Here is a 6,088-nt window from a genome sequence, read left to right on the forward strand (position 1 = left end):
CTATATATATATATATATATATATATATATTTAATAAAAAAAATTATTAAAGTTTTATTGGGACTAACCCGTAAAAAATCCTATTTCGACCCAATAATTAAAGTTTCTTAGAATAATGTTTTACATTTTCTGGAATTTTTTGAGAATTTTCTGGGCACTTTTTTTCTCGCCAGAAAACACCCACCCGGATTCCGTTCACCGGAAATTTTTTTACTTGAGCTTTAGGGATCTTAAAATGACCGTCTAATTTAGACGAGTCTAATAGTATAAAAATTTTCGAAAAACGATGTTAGAGATGTCGGGAAAATGTATTTTAAAGAAAAGAAATAAAACAATTTTCTCTATCATCTCTTTCATTTTATTTACGAATTTGCCACCTTGCCCTTTTTAATTATCATGAAAACTACGTAGTTTTGTTATGTCACAAAATAAGCTCCTTGTCACAACTTAAGCCCTTGTCACGCTGGATCTCACCCCTATATATATATATTTGATTATACAAGTTTTTTTTTTTATTGTTGAGATAATAACCAATATAGATATATTTGGGAAATATTTCAATTTTTGTTGTTGTTGAGGTAAATTTAATGAGAAAATATAGCGATTTTTATTTGTTATTTTTAACTTAATTCGGTTTGTTCGGTTTAAACCGAACCGAACCGCATATTTTGGTTCGGTTTTACCTATTATTCGGTTCGGTGTCGATGCGAATTATTTTGATCATTTCGGTATTCAGTTTTTTCGGTTCGGTTTTATACCGATGCACACCCCTAGCTTCCATTGTTTAATATTTGACGCATTCACTTATTAATATTGATTAAATGTGCATAATAATGAATTATTAATAGAAAGAAAAGAAATGTGCATAATAATGAATTATTAATAGAAAAAAATTCAAGAACATGCTCCAATTTCTTATTTATTTTAATTCCTCTATATTTTTGTAATTTATGTTTTAAAATGTTAAGGACGATGTTCTAAATATTGTTACATATGTTCTAAACTTTATAATTTGTGTTCTAAAAATCAAGTATAATATTTTTAAAAAATCAGTAAATATATGGACCATTTTTGCCTTTATTCTATAATATAATTTATAACTCATATTCTAGATAACATAACGTATGTTCTAAAAAAACATAACGTATATTCTAAAGTTTATAGTTTGTGTTCCAAAAATTAAATATAATGTTCTAAAAAAATCAGTAGATACTGGTGAATTCTCTAAAGGGCCTCCTCCCATCAGAGAGTCTGACAAGCCTAATAACTGTGATTTGCAGATGGTACTTCATAGTTCTGTCAAGATAATAAGTGAGCCGGTTCTTGATTCTTATGGCCCTCGCCTCTCCTTCTCTTGGCTTTCCATCTTATCAACTTGATAAAGAGCTGGGAGTCTTGGGTTGGCAAACCTCTCACCCCATTCCTGAGGATTCTGAATTTCCTAATTTGCAAATCATTGAGCATTCAGAAAACAATGACAGTTTGCAGGTGGTTAATGATACTGAGGAAAAGACTTGGTCTAAAGTCCAGAAAAGGAAGAAGCACAAGGATAACAACATTCCCCTTGAGGTCAGTGGTAACGACATAGCAAGCCGCCTGTGCGGTTTCAATGATTGTGTTATTTTGGAATTGTAGGGGCATCGGTAATGATCACACTCAACGAGCCCTGAAGCTTCTGTGCCATCAACATCGTCCTGATTTTTGTGTCTTGCAGAACCTCTTGTTTGTTTTAGTGACTGCTGACCGATTTTGGAGATCTCTGGGTCTTTCTCTCTTTGCCTGGAATGATAAGGATTCGCCGACTCTTTGGCTTCTCTCTAGGGATGCTTCTTCTCTTTCTCTTCATTCTTCTCATGCCCAACATGTTACTGTTCAACACCAGATGGGTGATAAGTCTTTTCTGCTTTCTTTTGTCTATGGTAGTAACTTGGCTTCGGAAAGAAGGGAGTCGTGGTCCTCTCTTTATAATTGGGCCTTTCCTTATAATAACTGGTTGGTGTTTGGGGATTTCAGTGCTATTACGGGCTTTCATGAGAAGCTTGGTTCCCCTCCTGCTGCTGGATCCTGTAGGGAATTCATGAATTTTATTGATGATTGTGATCTTATTGATATTGATACTTTGGGTCAGAAGTTTACTTGGTCCAATGGTCGGCATGGGGCAGCTATGTTGAATGTCACCTGGATAAAGCTTTAATGTTAGAGGTATTTTTAGATTCTTGGGACTCTATCTCTTGCACGGCTTTAGCAAGGTATAGTTCTGATCATTGCCTGATGCTCCTTCAATGCATAATGAGAACCAAGAATATCTAGGTTCAGATTCCATGCCATGTGGACCACTAATGATTCTTTAAAGGGGGGTAATTGCTAATCACTGGACAACATCCCACATCTTTCTCCCTCCTGCACAACTATTATATCATAAACTTCGCACTCTTAGGCCAATTCTCAGGGATTGGAATAAAAACATGTTTGGTAGAATTGATTCCAATATCCACCTGAAAGAAGTTCATCTTGCCGATATTCAAAAGCAAGTTTCAGAGCAAGGAGATTCTCCGGAGTTGAGTAGTGCTGCTTCTATCGCCTGCTCCAACCTTGATTTACAACTTCTTCGGTAGGAGATGATGTACAAAGAGCAAAGTCGTGTTAAGTGGCTTAAAGAGGGGGATAGGAACACTAGTTTTTTCCAAAAGTCTGCTAAAGTTAGCAAGACTTGGGCCAACATTCATCATTTAAGGATCGACAATGGGGGGTCCCACTTCTGACACGGTAAGATTATCTGATCATGTAATTGAGTATTTCTCTAATCTCTTCCATAGTTCTAGGGAGCATATTCCGGTCCATTGGCTTAAACCTCCTCCGGGCTGGGTTAAAGTCAATGTGGACGGCTCTGCTTTTGGCACTCCTGGCAAGGCAAGAGCAGAAGGTATCTTTCGCAACTATCAAGGCTTTCCCAAAGGTTGTTTTGTTTTTTCTACCCCTCCTTCTTTTGCTTATATGACTGAATTGAGAGCTGTTATTTTCGCAATTGAACTTGCTTAGGAGAAAAATTGGCATCAGCTTTGGGTTGAGTCAGACTCCATTTATGTAGTTAATCTGCTATGACATCATTCTATGGATGTTCATTGGAGTATTAGACAAGAGTGGTTGCATTGTCTTAGCATTTTCTCTAGGATGAACATTCTTTTTACACACATTTTTAGGGAAGGAAATAGAGTTGCTGATACTTTGGCAAAGTTTGGAGTCTCATTCTCAATGATCAATTGGTGGCCTGCAGCTCTTGCTTTTAATATAAGCAAGCATGTTATTATTATTATTTTCGTACACCAAAATGTCTCTGATCTAATTTTCTGTGTAATCGTGTTTCTCTTTCTTTATTTGCTTCTCTCTTATTCTCTGATTCAAGCCCGCAATTCAGTGTAGTGGATCATTTGATGAGGGTCTTAATTTTAAATTATGTCTTTTAGACATACTGTGTTATCAATTACTCAATTTTTGATGTATTTTACTTTCACAAGTTACTTTCTACTGTTCATCTTCAATATACATGCTATGCAATTTTACTTCACTATTTTTGGAAGTATTTTCTGTTATAATTCATACAGTATAAAACATTCTCTTTGTGAAATTTGAAAATCTCCAGCTAAGCTAAGTGGATGAAGCCTCTTATTCTTCGTTAGAAGTCATCATCAAAGTCATAAGGCAGTGATGTTTTGGTAAGATTTTATATCACTATATGACTTTTTTTTTCTTCACTGCATTGCAGCTTTTTCTTGTTCTAATTTAGTCTCTCAATCAAAAATGGCACAACCAATTGTGCCAAAAAGAAAATAAAAACGGTCATGCTAACAGACCCATTCCTAGCCAATCCAAATAAAAAAAATACCAATTTAAAAGAAGAGATAACATATAAAAAATCAAAATAACAACAAATATTGTTAGAAGTTCAGAACATGCAATGGGGAATAGTAAAATGGATATCAAACTTCAATATCTAACCTTTTAGTGTGACTTCTAACAGTACCAGCCACACATTCACCGGTGTGTCGACATCATTATCATCTTCATTTTGCAGATGTGTTGGTCCTCTTGGATCTGACTGCTTGACAGGATGAAAAAATAGTTGCAAGTTAGAGGCAAACCAATTTAACTTCTAAAGATTAATCAAATGCCATACATGTCTTTCAATGCTCTTTATAGAAACCATTAGATGAGCAATTTGTTTCAGCCAACTCTTCCCATGTGTTGTATAACTGTGCTCGATATTCTTCAAGTAAAGGCTCAAAAACCCTGACATACTCTTCAACAGATTCAAACCATCCAAGAACACATTAGAGCGAAAACGAAAATTACCAATTAAAGAATACTCGACGGTTGGAGCAGCCCAAGATACTAATGCTTGCTACGTGAGTGAAAACAAAGGTGTAATTAACACTATCGTCTGAAAGAGTAAATTGAAACAAATAGATGCAAAAGTACGTAAGAAATGTAAAGAAGATACTGTATATATGGAGACATTCATCATCAAAAAGATTGACAAAACAAAATCAAAGGAAATGAACTAAGGATCCGAAAATTTCTTACCTTGAAGATCAAATCAAATATGCAAAAACAAAATTTCCTCATGGACAACCCAACAAAGAATAATTGACCATTGGAGCAGCCCAAGATACTAATGCTTCGATGTTCATTATCTCCACCGAAGAAGGGAGAAGAATGTGAGTACGATGATAAAGAGGAAGGGAGATATGGGTTAGAAATCGTTCAGGAGTTTGAATGAGGAAGCGATTTTGAAGGAGTAGTTGAGGTTAATGGATAAGTTTCAAAATGGTGCGAAAATTCAGAGAATTTTTGAATTTTGATTTTCTTTTTGTTAAACTTTTCAGAGTGGTTTTTTTCTTTTTTAGCAACACACTTTTACAATTTAGAATTTTAAGAAATGGAAACACATCAATCTTATAAAATTACACATCATCATTAAAGTATTCTAGAGATGACACATGTGCTTTTAAGTTACGGAATGGGCCTTAAGGTTAATAAGCAGGGTACTCCCTTCTTTGACATTAAGCCTTGTCATAGTCACATCCGTGGCTTGGTTTATGAAGCTAAATCTGCTAACAAACAATAGACTATCATAACTCGTGATACCTTTAAAACCCTTTGTCAAGACAAGGGCAAGACAGTGCCTTGGTGAGCCTAAACCATTAATGCTAAATGAGGAAGAAGGGCTGGGATTTGAAATATTCAGTGATATAGCAAATTTTGTCAAAAGCGGGGATGGGCCTGTCTAAATGGACTGGAAGAATGCCCCCCTCAAAGAAGTTGAGGTGCCGTGAATAACTATGGAGGAATTAGTCTCCGGTCAGGGGCGGAGACAGAGGGGGCGGGGAGGGTCAGCCGACCCTCCGACTCCGCCGGAAAACCCCAGAGAGCGGTTTTCCTCCCTGGCTCCGCCAGGAGCCGCCATGGCTGGAGCCCCTCCAGCCATGGCGGCTGCTTCATTCGCAGAAAGTATCTTCTGCCTTTTGTTATGTTTTTATACCCAGAAACGAAAATAGATGAGTGGAGAACCATTGTTTCGTATAACTTAAAGATAAAGAGTATATTGTTAGAAAAATGATTGGAGAAGAAAGGAGCATGGAAGAAGGAGGAAGTAATAAAGGAACATGGAAGGAGGAGGAGGAAGCAATAAATGAAGTGTCCCTTCATTTACTCCGTAGCTTATTGGTTAGAATATAAGTGATGATAATGATTTGCTTTGGGAATATTTTTTTATTAATTATGCTATAGCTATTTTAGTTGGAACTTGCAGCATATTTATCTTTTACAAGAAAAATACAATCTCCAAGACTTGCTAATATTAAGTGTTAATTGCTAATATTATTTACTTTTTAAGTCTCTAGCTTTTAATTCGTTGGAAAATAAAAGTATCTAATATATTAGTTAGATAAAATTATTTTTCAAATTGACCAAATTTATCTTTAGGAGTAAAATTACTTTTGGTTTCTAATTTTAGGGGTAAAATTGTACAATTTTAGATATTAGAGATAAAATTGCTCATAACCCAAAATATTAGAGGTATTTTTGTACT

General features: G+C 35.4%; 1 long non-coding RNA gene across 1 annotated transcript; it reads right to left on the minus strand.

Moving 5' to 3' along the window:
- Positions 1–3,996: 3,996 nt before the first annotated feature.
- LOC136218448 (uncharacterized) lies at positions 3,997–4,687 on the minus strand. The gene is made up of 3 exons (XR_010683797.1): positions 4,582–4,687; positions 4,175–4,297; positions 3,997–4,096 (listed from the first exon to the last, which is right to left on the minus strand). It is a non-coding gene; the product is annotated as an uncharacterized lncRNA (long non-coding RNA).
- Between the last annotated feature and the right edge of the window lie 1,401 nt (positions 4,688–6,088).

Source organism: Euphorbia lathyris, chromosome 2 (genome assembly GCF_963576675.1).
Source record: "Euphorbia lathyris chromosome 2, ddEupLath1.1, whole genome shotgun sequence".
Taxonomy (NCBI): domain Eukaryota; kingdom Viridiplantae; phylum Streptophyta; class Magnoliopsida; order Malpighiales; family Euphorbiaceae; genus Euphorbia; species Euphorbia lathyris.